General features: G+C 37.2%; 1 pseudogene; it reads right to left on the bottom strand.

Annotated features, from left to right (window-relative positions):
• LOC110541635 (SIN3-HDAC complex-associated factor-like) overlaps positions 1–18235 on the bottom strand; it is a 50806-nt pseudogene that overhangs the window by 22325 nt on the left and 10246 nt on the right.

Genomic DNA, 18235 nt, shown 5'->3' with positions numbered 1-18235 from the left:
AGTGATCCTTGAGCCACAGGGGAGTGGGTTCTATGAAGACATTCCATTTAAGGCAGGGTGTCCCGAAGTCTCTCATGCTCTGCTCATCATCCAATTGTAGGTCTCTATGTTAGTTGCCATCTACAGCAAGAAAACGGTTCTCTGACGAGGACCAGCAATGTCATTATGAGTCATTTTATCTCAGTTTTCTCCTAGGGACCATAACCTTTCTAGTCTTGTATTTTTGTTTGTTTTGTTTTGTGTTTCTGATTTTGTTTTGGTTTTGATTTTTGGCCACTTCAGCAGTGTCAGATTTTGATACTATCTCATGGAGTAGGCTTTTCATTCAAGCCAAAAGTAGGTGGGTCCTTTGTAGTTTTTGTCTTTTAGGTTTTTGTTCATTAATATTTTCATTTATTTTGTTTTTCTTTTCTTTTGTTTGAGGGAGGGAAATATGAAGTTGAGAGGATAGGGAGGTGTGCCAAAGATCTGGAAGGAGTTGAGAGAAGATAAAGTCTATAACAAAAAAATGTATTGTATGAAAAAAACTGAAAACAGCACATAAAACTCTACTTTTCCCATGTCATGGTCAATATTTGCTGTTTTCTATAATTATTTGTTTAACTGTTGAATAATAGGTATTCTGATGAGTGTTTTAAGTTAAATTTCTTTAACAGCTGTGGGCATTTCTGGCAAGGGACCATTGGGGCTCACGGCCTGGGAAGACTCCTGCTGATGTGACTGAAGAAGTAGTTGGATAGAGGGTGTGAGGCCTGACTTTGGGGAGCCTGCCAGAGACCGATAATCAATATAGGCTCAGAAACGGTGTGAAGGAATCTGAGTGGGGTGCCCAAAACTACATAACATGCTCTCTCTTCTGGGAATAAATGAATCTGCATCTGCTTGCCCTCAGGTTGCACTCACCTGACTCCCGCTGTCTGTGTAGTGATTCTGGTGCCTCTCACCCCCTCAGCTTGGACCCTCTGTCCTCACCCAAGAGCTGGTTCCTTGGGAGCAAAACCAACAAACAAGTATTAGAATTACAAATCTTTCCTTCCAACTTTCTCCACCCTTTTTCTTTCCTTCCTTCTTTTCTTTGTTTATTTATTTCCTTCTTTCTTTCTTTTTTACCATCTTTTAAGCTTAGGGCCCTGTTCTTGATGACCAGAAGCAATGCTACTGAGCAATATTCCCACCCTTGAAAGCACACTTACTAGGTATTTGTGTATCACCTGTAAAGATACATCTATGAAAATGTTTTTCCTATTTTAATTGAGGTTTGATAAATACACACAATGTATTTTTAAACTTTATTTACCTATTTTAAAAATACTTATTTTTATTTTGCATGCATGACTATTTTACATACATGTTAGTTTGTGTGCCAATGTTTGCCTTTTACCAAAGGAGGCCAGAAGATGACATTGATTCCCCAGAACAGGAGTTACACATAGTTGTGCGATGTCATGTATGTGCATGAAACTGAACCTGAGTCCTCTTTTCAATAGAACCTACTCAGTCTCTATAATATTATTTCTATATACTTTCAGGGCTGGTCATTTCACACTGGACCCTCAACTAGGAGACACAGTCTCACAGAAAACTTTCTGATCTTCTGGATCTTACAATATTTCTTCCCAACTCTTACACAAGGTTCTCTGAGGTTGTTGTGTGGAGTGGTTTGTAGATGCATTGAGACTGGACTCTACCTGTCTGAGCTTTCATTGGCTGTGGCTAGTTTCTATTATCAAAAGAAATTTCTATTAAAAACAGAAAGCTTCCTTGATGCATGGTGAAGACTACACTTACCTGTGGATATAAGGACACATATTTATAGGTGTTTCTTATAGATTATGCTGGCTTAGTAAATTAGTAGCTGTAGATTTAATAAACCTCTAATAACCATGACTTTATTAGCACTTTAAAACAAGACAAGTTTCCAGTAATAGGTTTTTGTTGTTGTTTGGTTTTGTTTTGTTTTTTTTGTTTTGTTTTGTTTTCCTTCTTGTTGAACTGGTCTTAAATCCGATAGAGAGCTGTTGGTTACTGCAAGGACATGTGTGCCAATACCGTTAGAGTTATCTGCCTTGCTGATTATTAGCTGGACAGGACTTGCTATTCTTCTCTCTTCTTTGGAAGCTTTCATGATGTCTTCTGTTGCCCTAAAAGCTAGTATTTAGGACAGCAGGACAGTTGTAGTTCAAGGTTCTCTAGGCCCTATTTCTGAATTGTATGTTGTGCCTTCCATAATACCTTCCACCTCTTGGCCACATCCAAAGGCAATAGCAGTAGACTATATGTTTTTAGAGTTGGGTTTTTTGTTTTTATGTCTTTTTTGTTTTTTTTTTTTTAATTTTTTATTATGGTGATTGGTCATAGAAATTTTTAGTGTCTGTCTGATTCCCTCACCAAATATGTGTGTTGAAACTGCTTTTTCTCATTTTGCTTTTTTCTTTTGATCATTGTGTCTTTTAATATATAGAAACCTTTTATTACAACACAGTACCATTTGTTTAAAAAAGTTTGAGAAACAAAAAAAAATGTTTTCTGTGATGATTTCATTACTTTATTCATTGCAAAATAGAAAATTATACTTTTGCTCTTTATTGCATACTAGATGTATGAAAATCAATACTTAAAATATGTGTAAATTTCAAACATAATTAAATAAGCACTGAATAGTTGGCTAGTTTTCCAATACCAAGCATTTTTTTTCCTTCTTCTTAAATAGGTAGTCAAATTAGAGAGCTGTTGATTACTGCTAAGGTATGTGTGTTATTACTATGCCTTTAGAGTTATTGCCATACAACAATTCCCTTTGAAATAATAACAATGATAAGGGCAACAACCAGAATGAGACTGAGACGCTCAGTTATAGATCCTTAACACAAGCTATATTTTACATGTTTCAAATTGGACAGTATGGGCTTCTGATTCATTCAGCAAAGATAAATGGAATGCAAATTGTTTCTCTGCCTCTGGAAATGGTATAGAAAGAAAACAAGTGCTCTATCCAGGCTTCCATTAAATTGGAAATTGTGACATTAAAAGGAATAGGTTTTGTTTTTCTGTTTTGACATTTTATTTAACGATACTGATGGTTTATTTTTATAACAGGAATATATAGAATATATAAAATAGAACAGATCATGCCCTATCAGAATTGCAGAGGCCTGGTTTAATGATGTAAATGCCACAGTCTTCTGAAAAAAAGAAGAAAAAGAGGCTTTGTTCAGAGAAATCACAAGTTTTCTTATTAATATTAGTATTGGTCTCATTTAAAATAATGTTTAAGGGTGCAACAGATCATGTCTATATTGAATTACTTATTAGTATTTTTGCAGTTACGTGTTTACGTATTGCTTATTTATTTTGTAATGCTGTGATAGAAATTTATTTCTCTTAAATCTGGAAGCTTATGTGTAAAATATCCAGCTGTAAGAATCCATCAAAAGTTTTTTTATGACAGTGTTCTCTTAAGACAGACAAACATATACAAAAAAGGCTGCTCTTCTACTGAGTTACAGCCTTTTCTTTTTATGTTGAGAAAGAGACTCCCTGTTCTTAAAGCTGGCCTTGAACCAACTCTACATCTGTGGTCTTGAACTTATGGACATCTTGCGTCAGTCTCCTGATTAATTAGTATTTCAGATTTGTGAAATTGGGTCTAGATTCAGGTTTTACCATAACTGGAAACAAGTATATTATTTCCATAGTTAGTAGGTGATAAATCAAGGCAAAGATGATTCATTTACATTCGCAAACTTGGAAAAACCGTCTTGTGGTAAGAGCTTTCTATCAGTAGGCGTAACACAACATTCGTGTCCTGGATGTTTCCGAAGATATCTGTTAAGGAAATAAGGTTGTAAAATGTGTGAATATCCCCAAAATGATCAAGTGTTCTCTGTTTGCTCATTGTTTTATTGCTGTGAGGAGACACCATGACCATTGCAACTCTTATAAAGGAAAACATTTAATTGGAGCTTCCTTACCATTCAGAGGTTTAGTCTACTATGATCATGGCATGAAACATGGCAGCGCACAGACAGCCATGGTACTGGAGTGTAGCTAGGAGGTCTACATCCAGATTTACAGGCAGCAGAAATAAAAGAGAGACCCTGAACCTGGCTTGAGCACTTCCTCCAACAAAGCCACACCTACTCCGTAAAGGCCACACATCCTAATAATGCCACTCGCTGATGACGAAACATTTAAATATTTGAGCTTATGGGGGCCGTTCCTACTCAAACCGCCACACCATCTAAATACAAAACACCTTAATTGAAGGACTCATGTTAGTTTTTATATTTTTTTGGTTTCAAAATTTATATTTATTAATAAAAGATACGGAAATAATATGACAGTGAGATATAAAAAGAGATAGATGGATCCATGAACTTTTTCACTCCTGTAGCTGCAGCAATATTACATCACTTAGCGTGGCAGGCAAACAGTAAAGCAGCTGCCATGATTCCAGAAACCAAGAGCATGTACCCCGGTACAATCCTGTACCCCTGAACATGGGGAAACTATGCTGCTTACTCTTACTCAGTGAAATATGACAATGCTGACAAGCTAATATTCTTCTGGTAACATTACCACACTTAAGACTTTGACAGTCTCCCAGACTTTCTTCAACACGGACAAACTTTGTGGACCGTGATCAGTTTCCAGGAGTTCAAAAAGTATGCATGGAAAGCAGAACACCAGAAAGAAGGCGAATTGGATTATATTCACATAAAAATGAGTTCTACCAATAGCCCTAGTGTTCTTGGAAGTAAATGATTCCTCTCTAAATGAGAACGAAGGCTGCTGTTATTTTATTATGGCTTTGTTAGATGCTAAGAAATAGTTTGTGATGCTTTACAATTACCGACTCCTGACCAACAGGATCTGTAATATCATGCATGTGTGTTCTCCTAAGACACAGAATTGTGATAAAGTTTTAGAAAACGGTAGCAACAACAACGAAGGAAATGAGTTGGGAGAGGAAAAAGATGGCTAATAACCTTGGCCAAACTAGTGATAAAATTAAACCAGCTAGTTATATTTGGTCATATGGTTTTGATAATCATTCCATTTTAGAGAACATGAAAAGGTGAATATTTCTAATGACTTCATTTAATAAATATGCTGTAACTTAAACTTTGGAACTCTAAATGAAAAAAATCTTTTTCCATATTAATTTTTACATTTTTTAAAAAATGTGTTTATAAGAAATCCTCACAATACTCAGTACAGAGATGTGTAAATTAGGAAGAAAGCAACTGTAAAGTGTGTTCAATTCTCTACATCTAATTTTTCATTCCCTTATATTATTTAACTCATCATTCTAACCTCTTTCTTCTCAACTTACTATTTCAAACAAAGAAAACTATCAGGAGAAAAACTAATTTAATATATATTTACCCTGCCCAGAAGCCTCAAAAAGAGTTAAAGGAAGCATGTTAAGTCTTCTCTCCTTACTTGAAGCCTTAAGAATCCAATCAACTTAACTTTCTAAGTCTGAAGTTTATCTCCAACTATCTAATGCCCCTCTATGATACTATAGCATAATACTAAAGACCAGAAAATTCATCATGATAGAAATTTATTTCTCTTAAATCTGGAAGCGTATGCATAAAATATCCAGTTGTAAGAATCCATCAAAAGTTTTTTTTTTATGACAGTGTTCTCTTATGACAGACAAACATACACAAAAAGAGGAACTTACTAGACCTTTAAATATTGGCAACAAGATATTGAGAGTAAAACCTTTGTGACTTAATGTGGTTCTACTAGGTTTTACCTCTAGTGTTATTGAACTGGACACTAAATTTCAAGCAAATAATTTGTGGATAGCATATTAATACCTATCTTTCAGAGCCTTGTGGAATAACTACCCATTTGACTACTAAATTAAATAAATTTAGTACCATGAACCTAAATTAAATTAATTAAAAATACTAATTAAAATTAAAACCATAAATTCCATTTTGAAATTTAATTATAGAAATAATTAAATCAAAATATTATGTTTGTCGCACATTTGCAAATGTCAATGATAAGTTCCTAGAAACTGAGGAGAATGTTAGTCAATAAGCAGCATAAAAATCCTTAGTTTGGGGCCCAACACTCACTAAAAAGCCAGGGAATAATGTAGTATCTCATCTGTATTTCCAATGCTAGGGAAGTACAGGGAAAGGTGAATCCCCGGGATTTCTATCAAGATTGCTGAACTCCACATTCAGTGAGAGATCCTAACTTAATAAGGGGAGAGCCACCAAGAAAAAATGAGATATTGACCTGTAGCTCCACAGACATGTGCAGGAATGTGTGCACATTCATATGCATAAAAATGAACACACACACACACACCGCAAATAGATTCACAATATTTACAATATTTAATTCACTGGTCTATTTAAAAATGAAGCCTATGGATATGCATTTGCCAAGTCTATAAATAGTGACTACTTCCTAGAAATGCTGCACATAAGGAGCTTATATTTTGAACACTGCTACCCTAGCTTTTTTATTTTTTTTCTAAAAATGTATACCTGCGAAACAAATTTTGTTTAGAAATATATTACAGAAAAGGAAGTGGTGGAGCATGCACATGCCCCTGAGCTCCACACGTCTCACAGGAAAGACTGGTCATAGATATGTGGAGAAATTCTGATAGTAGGCTGTAACTTTGATGAGTTTACTCAAAATATATGAGCATGGTTCTGCCATAAAAACAGAATGGTGGATAAAGCAAATCAAATAGAAGACCTAGAAATAAACCCATACACCTACGGATACATGATTTTTGACAAAAATGCCAAAGCCATACAATGGAAAAAAGATAGCATCTTCAACAAATGGTGCTGGTCTAACTGGATGTCTACATGTAGAAAAATACAAATAGATCTATATTTATCACCCTGCACAACATCTAAAGTCCAAGTGGATCAAAGACCTCAACATAAAACCAGATACACTAAATTGGTTAGAAGGAAAAGTGGGGAAGAACCTTGAACTCATTGGCACAGGAGACAACTTCCTGAACAGAACACCAACAGCACAGGCTCTAAGAGCAACAATCAATAAATGGGACCTCATGAAACTGAAAAGCTTCTGTAAAGCAAAGGACACTGTCATCAGAACAAAATGACAGCCTACGCAGACTGGGAGAGAATCTTCATCAACCCTTTATCTGACAGAGGGCTGATATCCAGAATATATAAAGAACTGAAGAAGATAAACACCAACAAACCAAGTAATCCAATTTAAAAATGGGATACAGAGCTAAACATTGAATTCTCAACAGAGGAATATTGAATGGCAGAGAAACGAGGACAGGGTCTCCACAAGGAGAGCAACAGAACAAGAAAATTTGAACACAGGGAACTTCCCAGAGACTCATACTCCAACCAAGGACTATTCATAGAGATAACCCAGAACCCCTGCACAGATGTAGCCCAGGGCAGTTCAGAGTCCAATTGGGTTACATAGTAATGTGAAGAGGGACTGCCTCTGACATAATCTGATTGGCCTGCTCTTTGATCCCCTCCCCCTGGAGGGGAGCAGCCTTACCAGGCCATAGTAGAGGACAATACAGCCACTTTTGATGTGAACTGATAGACTAAGATCAGAAAGGAGAGGAGAACCTCCCCTATCAGTGGACTTGGGGAGTGGCATGCAAGCAGAGGGAGGAGGGAGGGTGGGATTGGGAGGGGAGGAGGGAGGAGCTTATGGGGGGATGCAGAATGAATAAAGTGTAATTGAGGAAAAATTTTAAAAAAAAAGGGAAAAAATAATTTAAGAACCTTAAAGGACTTTCAAAAGTGGAGGAAAACATGGAGTTAGTCAATTTACATGGTGCATGTCTCGCCCCTGGGGGCAATGGTCTCCTGAATCTACTCAGACCTCGGACTCCACCACTGCTAGTTCTAGAACTGATGCAAGATGTTCCAACGAGGGGGTTAAGGCTTCTCATAATATTTCCTATAAGCCCACACCTGTTTGTTTATATCCCCCATTTTTATTCATTATTAGCCAGATAGAGCCAAGTAATTGTGGTAATGATACTTGCTTTTTTGCCCAATGCTGGAATGCTAGTGAATTTAGGTATGCCCTAGTTACTCACATGCCTCGCTGGGTGCCTGTGCCCGTTGATGCCCCTCATGCTATGACTCTCTTCAGACAGAAAAGGAATCTTGGAACTACAGCCACCATTGTTACTGCCATCTCATTGGCGGCTGTTGGAGCTACCACCGCGGCATTAGCCAGGAGTCATACTGGGCAAACTGCTCAGACCCTGAATAATCTTTTAGCCAATGTAGCTCATGCCTTAGATATACAAAAAGGAATTAATGCTCAACTAAAAGGAGGCTTGATGGTGTTCAATCAGAGGATTGACCTCTTGCAGGAGCAAATTGATACCCTATGGCAAATCGCTCAACTTGGCTGTCAATGGAAGTATGCTGGACTTTGTGTCACTAGCATACAATATGAGAATTTTTCCCGTGCTGCAAATCTGTCTAAACAATTGTCTAGCTATATTTTAGGTAATTGGACTGGAGAATTCGATACTTCGATGGAGCAGCTGAGAGTGGCCATTGTCACAGTAAATTCTACCAGAGTGGACGCAGGACTAGCCACAGGATTATCATCATGGATTGCTGCAGCCATGAATCATCTGAAGGAATGGGCGGGCATGGGAGCGTTAGCAGGCCTTCTGGTGTTGGTCTCCTTGGTTTGCCTGTGGTATATATGCAAGATTAGAGTCTCACAACAGCGTAATGCAGCCATGACCATTCAGGCCTTTACAGCCATTGAAGCAGGACAGTCTCCCCAAGCATGGTTGGCTATCATAAAAAGCTAAAATGTTACACTCAGGATTCGAGGCTAAGCACTGCACTCAGGGTCAGCCGCTGTAGACCCAGAGAAGAGCATGGGGGTTGATGCCCCAGGTCCCGCCTCTGAGAAAAAGGTATCGGACGGGTCTGATGCTCTTTGGGTGGATGACACCTAAATGAACATCAGTACAAAGTCCCAATTTATTTCTAATATCAGAGATCAGACCTCTACTCTTGCCTGATGCGTCTAAAACAAAAAGGGGGAACTGTAGAGAGCTGCAGAATGCTGTGCCTTAAAGATGGAGCTGGTTTCCGCCTTCCACCTTCCCGATGGTAAGTGCTCTCTGTCACGGGCCGAAGATCTGGCTTGCTTCCATGTATGTGGACCTATCTGCATTGCCCACGTGGCACGCTGGGTTTGGCTACCCAGAGGCTATTTAAGCTGTGGGCTGGCTTTCCCCAGGGACAGATGATTGTTCAAGGTTCCTGAATAAACTGCATTGAAAAAAAAAAAAAAAAAGAAAGAAATGCTCAATGTCCCTAGTCATCAGGGAAATGCAAATCAAGATGGCCCTGACATTCCACCTCACACCCATCAGAATGGCTAAGATCAAAAAACAAGGAATGACACATGCTGGAAAGTTTTGTGGGAAAGGGGAACCCTCCTCCATTGCTGGTGAGAATGTAAAGTTGTACAATCACTTTGTAAATCAATCTGGCGCTTTCTCAGACAATTAGAAATAGTGCTACCTCAAGATCCAGCTATACCACTCCTAGACATATACCCCCCAAAAAAGCTCAAGTATGCACTAGCTTTTCAAGATGTCAAATGGGATAATGAATAACTCTCATAAGAGTGTTATAAGATTAAACAAATAGATTGTAAGTACATGGAAGATATCTTTTATGTGTTATACAGCATTCATTTGTAATTATTACTGCTACCAATGGCTTAAAAATTAGAAGACATTGCTTATAAAAGCATATTTAACATTTAGTTTTCTTTTATTTGGAAATGAGAGAAATAAAAACAATATACACCTCTAAATAATATGTTTTATCACTGAGATGGGTTCAGATGTCCTAAACCAGGCAAGTAAATATGATTAAACCCATAGCACATACAATTTCATTGACAGGAGAAAAAAAATGTCTTGATAAAATGACGATTAAAAACACAGTCGGAAAGTTTTCTGAAATCTTTTTTTTTCCCTCCTGCCCTTAAAATAACCAGGACCCAGGACCCTCTGAGCACAAGGATAAAGTTCTCATTTGACCTGACAGCAGGGGATTGCCCATTTACCCACTATGTGTGTCTTCATCCAGTAAGCGGCAATTAAGCATCTGCTACACGTTCTGTTTGAAGTCTTTTTCTGATCTAAAGATGAATCCAGTGGCCCCTACCCTTGAGGGATCATGATATGAAAAAGGAAAAGACATAGAAATACAATTTCAGGGGAAAGTGTTTCAAGCTTCTAGCAAAACTAAAAAGAAGTGTTGTGAAACAGCAGAGAAAAGTTGTTCAAGGGTATTTACAGTCTTACTTTAAAGTTAAAAGAGACAGTATCGGTGATTTGGTGTAAGAATTTTACTTGAAATTAATTTTCACAAAGCAGCACCACAAAACAAAAATAGAATAAGAATCAAAGGGAAGATTCTGTTCATTGAGGTGATAAAAAACTAATCATATGTCAGTAAATATGTTTAACAATTGCATGAAGTTGAATTCCTAAATATTAAAAGATAAAAAGTGAAGATAAAAAATGTTTTTTCATCTTTGTTGATTTTCAAAGCTATTCCTAAATTTTATGACTTCAAAAAAATTAGAATGATGAATAATTCCAGATCATCTTAAGAAAGCTGAGCTATTGTGTTGACCTAAATGTATCAGAAGCTGAAAATAAGTTGCTAAATAATAGAGAACATGAGATAAACTGAATTTTGCTAATATATTAAATAACCTAACCTACCAATACCCGTTCCAGGTCCTCAAAGATCATTTGCTATGCTTAATTCTGAAAATCTTTATCTAACGGTTGCTATTAACTTTTTTATGCATGAGAAAATGTCATAAATACAGTTGTTAATAAAGGCCACATGGGTTGCAAATGACCAACCTGGAACTTGAAATCAGAACCATGTGTTCCTGATTTCTTAAACATTATTTTCATGTCTGTATGGCACATAGAGTCCCAAATGCCTATGAGTATAGGAAATGAGTATAGGAAATAGTGAAGGAAGGCTTCCTTTATCTGAGGTGGCACAGTATAGCAAGAATAAAAAAGTTTAAACAACAATTATTTTAAAGTTCAATTTAAATATCCTGGAAATTTAGTTTCTCTCCCTTTATTTACCCCATCATTTTCCTTCACTGTAAAGCTTAGAGTTTTTATATAAGAAGGGGGAACAATCAAATTACTTCAAAAGACAAGATTGATGGGGCCTTGAAAAAAAATGATTGAAATTCTCAGCTTCTCTCCAAGATGATTAAGCCCTCAATTAGAGGGAAGGGCCTTACCCATAGCCTGAAGCTGCAGCAGGATGGTTCTGTGGGTTTCAAAGAAGATATAGTTGGATCTGTTGCATTTTGCTATTGCTTTAGGCAGTTCCATATTGAGTGATTACAATTCAATAATAGTAAGGGCTAACCCTATAATGATCGCTACTCTTCCTAATTACTTCACATTCACTGACGTGAGTACCTAAGCAATCATCCTGAGTTTCCACATAAATAAGCACAGAGACCTCCCATTTAGGTAAAAAGAGCTCAATTTTAGGGGATGAGGTTTTGCTTTCCCTTTCAAATGTGTTGGGTCTAATACCATCAGATATATGTCATTTCTTTACAATAAAAGGTGATTTATGGAGGTGAATGAATGGCAGCATCTCACAGTTAAACAATATTCATAATATAATAAAAGTTTCAGATGCTTCCAGGAGAGGAAATCCAATTTTTCTCACTTTATAACAAAGTTCTTCCATGGTTTGTCAGTGACAACATACAGAACATACTTGTGGGGTTTTGTTTTCGGTGTTCATTGTGCCTAACTCACTCTTAAAAGAAAATCATTCTCTCATTGTTTTAAACTCACTTAGCAATTTTTCTCAGAATTGAAAAGATGCTCTATCCATGACTCAATTAATGGCTCCTCTTGAGATACTTGCCATATGCCAATGACGACTAAAACAAGATTGTCCCTGCCACCTGGGAGCTTGTAATTGAGTAGAAAAGAAAAGTACTAAACAGATATGTCTAGATAAAATGGAATTGTTTTGATTCTTATATGCAATACGAGAAACTGGGAGAGAATTGTATCATTGTCTTCCATCAGAGCCACTCTGTGTCAAGTAATAGGAAACAAAATGCCGCGGCCGTGTTAGAGAAGAACTTAATCTTAGCAGATCTACCAAGAAGACATTCCACGGAGAGTTCCCCTTGAGGTAGGCTAGCTTTAACATAAGTTCAATAATGTAAGGCATCATGAAATGTAAGAACAGGTATCACACAAGTAGAAGGAGATTTTAGTGCTCTAGTCTCTGAAATCCACAATGATTAAGTGGACTAAAACAGATTGCTGATAGAAATAGGAGTATAGATTGGATTGTGATTTGATTCTCAGTGTATCCATTGGGGTATGTGAATGGGAACAAAGGAATACTTCTTAGCAAATTATTTGCATAGGGGAAGGAATATCTTGGTGAAATATGTGTATGCTGATTTAAAACAATGGATTTTGATAGTATATTTATATATTATTGGTACGCTTTTTCTATGGGTCTCTATGGGTCTAAGCTTGGATTAGATATCACGATGTTAATAAAAAAGATAATGTACAATGAGTTGAAATTTAAAGAAATGATAATATTCAAACAAAGCAAATTATTCACACTTTGGTGATCTCTGCCTCTGGATTTTATTCTTGTATGCCCACCCTCATTTTAGGAAATAAGAGGCTCCAACTCATAGCTAGCCAACACTGGGTAGAGTGCCAGAAACCTTATGAAAGAAGAGGGAGATAAAAAAGACCTGGAGGGGACAGGAACTCTACCAGGAAACAACAGAACCAAAAATTCTTGGCTCATGGAGATCTGCAGAGACAAATACTCAAACCAAGGACCATGCATGGAGAGGACCTAGATGTCCTGTTCATAGGAAGCACATAGGCTGCTCAGTTTCCGAGTGGGTTCCTTAGTAAGGGGTGCAGAGGCTGTTCCTGACATGAACTCAGTGGATGGCTGTTGATCACCTTCCCCCTGGGGCATGCAGCTTTGCCAGGCCACAGAGTAAGATGATGCAGCCAGCCTTGGTGAGACCTGATAGGCTAGAGTCAGATAGAAGGGGAGGAGGATCTACCTTAACAGGGGCTTAGCAAAATGATATAGGGAGAGAAGAAGGAGGTGGGTTGGACAGGGAGGAGATGGGGGAGGGGCTGCAGCGGGGATACAAAGTGAATAAATTATAATAAATAAATAAATTAATTAATTAAATTGGAAAATAGTGATAAACTGAAAGTAGGAAAAATGATCATGTAATAAATTGAAAAGCTAAAATTTCAATGCTGGTATATTAATAACAACTAATATCAAATTTCTTATGATTCCTGCATTGCATTCACTTTGGGTTTATAGGGTTTATACCCTATTCTTTGCCTTTATATATCCACACTTACTAATTTTATTATTTAGAAATAAGACGACCTTTAGACTGGGTCCTAGTAATTTGGCTGACAGATTTGAACATTGAAATGATGTATTTAACAAAAAGGGAGAAAGCATACACATATTATCACCAACTGAATGCACAGATACTAGCTTGGCATTGTGTATATAGTTTTAATTTTAGCTGAGAACAACTAAATCCATGTTTATTATAAAATAAATGCCTATGAAAAAGAATGCCTTTCAGAGGCCCTCTGTGGCCTGTACTGCTCCCTGTTTTCTCCTTCTTCTGATGTCCATCCTCTTTGCCTTTCTATATGGGGTTTGAGCATTTAGCCAGAGTCCTCCTTCTTGATTAGTTTCTTTAGGTGTACATATTTTAGTAGGTGTATCCTATATTATATGTCTAATATCCACTTATGAGTGAGTATATGCCCTGTGAGTCTTCTTGCTTCTGGGATAGCTCACTCAGGATGATCTTTTCCAGTTCCCATCATTTAGCTGCAAATTGCATGATTTCCTTGTTTTTTATTGCTGAGTAATATTCCATTGTGAAGGAAGGAAAGGAAGACCTCCCCTATCAGTGGACTTGGGGAGGGAGGATGGGATTGGGAGGGGAAGAGGAAGGTGTCCACGTCCACGGGGAGATACAAAGTGAATAAAAGGTAATTAATAAAAATTAAAATAAAGAATGGAAAAAAAGAAAAAGAATGCCCAGGCTTACATGAATATTGTGAAGACCCTCCACTAGAGTATGGAATTTAAAATTAATTTCTCTCATACATGCCTACACACAAACAGAAATATAATTCCACATCAAAGTCAGGAAAAAATGCTTTGAGATCAAATGTTTTTTTTTTCTCACTTTTCTTCATAGCACTGCCCTGTAAAACAAAAACTGAATATTAGGACAGTAATGAAATAACCCCGTGACCGTGCACTCTTTAGGTATACTAGGTTTTTATTTGGAAAGCAAGAAACATACTGAAAACATTTGTTTAGAAAATAAGTACTACAAATCTCTCACCTACATCTTTTCACAATTCTGTCTGCAGCATGCTCCTTCAGTGAGAAAAATGATAAATGGACTTACATTGAGCCCAGCAAGAATTCACATAAAGATACAGGATTTTATCAGTGGCTGATAAATTATTCAGAGGAGTCTTACGACACCTGTTAACCTCCAGAAGATCATAAATTGTTTTTATTTTGCAAAAGAAGAAGTGTATATGTAAAAGAGACACATACTTTTCTCAGCTAAGATAACTTGGAAGAACTCTGTCTATAATATCCAAACAGATGACACGCAGATGTCAGAGAAAGATTTGTCTTGCAATATTTCATGTATTTACTCTTTAAAAAAGGAAAAAAGGAAAAAAGTTGCCTAGGAAATACATGACTTTCATGCTTATGTTACAAATAAGCATTTCATTAATATTCAAAGAAGACTTACACAAACAGTAAATGAGTGTCCAATATGAGCAGTATACCATCAGTGTTTTATATCACAGAAGAAGAAGAATTTAAAATATAATAAATCACTTTATCTTAATAAGATACTTTCTAAGTCAGAGGTCAAACCTTTGCTGTCACTCATGTTTTGTGGCTTTTAACAAGAATGCCTTAACAAATATACCCTTTCTGAATGCTAACTAAAATACTAAAAGTACATCAGCACAGTGTTACTCAGTCTCAACTAACTTTGTCCTGAAGATACCTGATAAAACAGGGCCAGATGAAAGGGGAGGGGGTCCTCCCCTATCAGTGGACTTGGAAAGGAGCAGGGAGATGAGGGAAGGAGGGTAGGATTGGGAGGGAATGAGGGAGCAGGATACAGCTGGGATACAAAGTTAATAAAATGTAACTAATAATAAATAAATAAATAAATAAATAAATAAATAAATAAATAAATAAATAGTTAGCTTAAAATCCTACCTGTGTTAGCCACACAGGTAAGTATATTACAAATGTAAGGGAAGGGGGGTGGATGTATAGGGAGAAACTTTTTAGGTACCAGATAAAAGGTGTGGTGGTTTGAATAAAAACGACCCCCATAACCTCATATATTTGAGCACCTAGTCACCACAGATTGGAACTTTTTTATAAAGTTAGAAGAATCAGGAGGCATGGCTTTGTTGGAAGAACTGTACCACTTAGGGTGGGCTCTGAACTGTCAAGTCTGTGGCAAGCCCTGTCGTTCTTCCTGCTGTTGGTGGATGCCTGCCTATGTGCCGCCGAGCTCCGTGCTCTGATGAAAACAGAGTAACCCTCTGAAACTGTGAGCCAGCCCCAATTAAGTGATCTCTTTTATAAGAGTTACCTTCGTCATGTTGTCTCTGCACAGCAATAGCACAGTGACAAAGACACCAGGTTCCTATGGGCATAAAATACGCTTATTCTAGATACTTACAAAGCAGGAATTTGATATACAAGTAAAGCAGAACTAGAAAAAAAATAGCTTAATTTAATATCAAATTTTATATCATCAAACATCAAAACAAAGTTGTCATTGTTATTTTTCAAAACAATGAGATAAGAATGCTATATACCATGTAAGGAAAGCTTTTAGACAATTAGGTGAACCATGCATATTACTTGTTCATTTGGACAAGGATTTCTGAGACTCATTACATCTCAAGTACATTTGCAAAGCAAGGCAATACAGTGGGAGAAAAGTCACTGATTAAATCAAATTGAAAAATATTTAAGCGAATATATTATTTATCATAATTTGCACAATGGTAGTGAAAAAAGCAAGGTTAGTAGAGTTTTTATTTCTATAAGATGGTTAATAAAGATTTCTTTCAGAAAATGACTGATACATATAGGACAGAAAGAAGGTCATTGAAAGAAATGTGGAAATATACAGGAGAGGTGTGGACTGAGTGGGAAGGAGAGTAAATGTTAAAGCATAATAACAATAATAAATAATAATATGAAGATAAATTGGTGTATTCAAGGAGCAGTAAGAATGTAGCTTCACACAATGAAATACTACTCAGCAATTAAAAACAAGGAAATCATGAAATTTGCAGGCAAATGGTGGGAACTATAAAAGATCATCCTGAAAGAGGGAACCCAGAAGCAGAAAAACACACATGGTATATACTCACTTATAAGTGGATATTAGTCATATAATATAGAATAAACATACTGAAATCTGTACACCTAAAGAAGCTAAGCAAGGAGGACCCTAGAGAAGTTGCTCAGCCCTCACTGAGAAATCAAATGGGATGGACATCTGAAGCAGGAGAAAACAGGAAACACAACAGAAGTCTACCACAGAGGGCCTCTGAAGGACTCTACCCAGGAGGGTATCAAAGAAGATGCTGAGATGCATAGCCAACCTTTGGGCAGAGTGCAGGGAATCATATGAAAGAAGAGGGACATAAAAAGACCTGGAGGGGACAGGAACTCCTCAAGGAGAGCAACAGAACCAAAAAATCTGGGCCCAGGGGTCTTTGCAAAGACAGATACCCCAACCAAGAACGATGCATAGAGATAAGCTAGAACCCCTGCACAGATGTGGCCCATGGCAGCTCAGTCTCCAAGTGGGTTCCCTAATAAGGTGAACAGGGACTGTCTCTGACATGAACTCAGTGACCGGCTCTTTGATCACTTCTTCCTGGGGGAAGTGCAGCTGTACCAGGCCACAGAGGAAGACAATGTAGACAGTCCTAATGAGACCTGATAGGCTAGGGTCTAATGGAAGGGGAGGAGGACTTCCTCTATCAGCTGACTGAGGGAGGGGCATGGAAGGAGAAGAGGGAGGTAGGGTGGGGTTGGGATGGTATGGGAAGAGAGAGGGGGCTACAGCTGGGATACAAAGTGAATAAATTGCAATAATCAGTCAATCAATTAATTAAAAAACAGAAAAAGGACATTAAAAGGAAAAAAATAACTTTCAAATAAACATAAAAAAATGTAGCTGTAGAATGACAATGACAAGATTGTCAGTTATTTTAGCAGTTATCGTATCCTGTAACAGTTTCCCACCTAGAGTAAAACCTTGTATCTTGGAGTAAACTCAGTAAGTCACAAGGTGTCAAAAAAGGAGAAAACAACCAAATGTACTAACAGAAAAGGCTGCATTAGTCACAGAATATTTACAGGGAGGTGAAACAGCAAAGTGTTTTAAGGAAAGATGAAAGATTAATCTACAATATTATAATAATATTAAAATATGAAAGATATGCTACATTATTTATGGGATTTAAGATACATACAGTGACCAAGGATTTATTTATTATTTGTTATCCTGGGAAACCAGAAAAACATCATTGTGTAATGGTTCAAAACATAGGCTCTGCAAAAAAACTGGTCTAACTAGGCCATACAGTTCCCTCCCTAACTGTAGAATAACAGACAATCAGCTTGGGCTCCCGATGTCTCAGTCTCTTCCGTGGCAAAATAATAAGCACCCAGCTGTTAAGAATGAAATTGTTCTTGCCAGGCCACAGAGGAAGAGGACCCAGGCAGTCCTGATGAGACATGATATACTAGGGTTTGGTGGCAGGAGAGAAGGACTCCCTCTTTCTGTGGACTAGGAAAAGAAGATAATGGGGAAGAGAAAAGGAGGGTGGGACTGGGAGGAGATGAGGAAGGTGGCTATCATCAGGATATAAAAATGAATAAACTGTAAAAAATAAAAATTAAAAAAATAAATCGAAAATAGCTATCTACACAGAAAAAAATAATAAAATTGTATCCATGAAACATTTACTCTGTGAGTGTGTTTGTCTCTGGGTATGTTGAATGTGTGTGTGTGTGTG

The sequence above is a fragment of the Meriones unguiculatus genome, chromosome 3 (assembly GCF_030254825.1).
Source record: "Meriones unguiculatus strain TT.TT164.6M chromosome 3, Bangor_MerUng_6.1, whole genome shotgun sequence".
NCBI lineage: Eukaryota > Metazoa > Chordata > Mammalia > Rodentia > Muridae > Meriones > Meriones unguiculatus.
The sequence above is the reverse complement of the archived record's forward strand: the minus strand, read 5'-3'. Positions and strand labels throughout refer to the sequence as shown.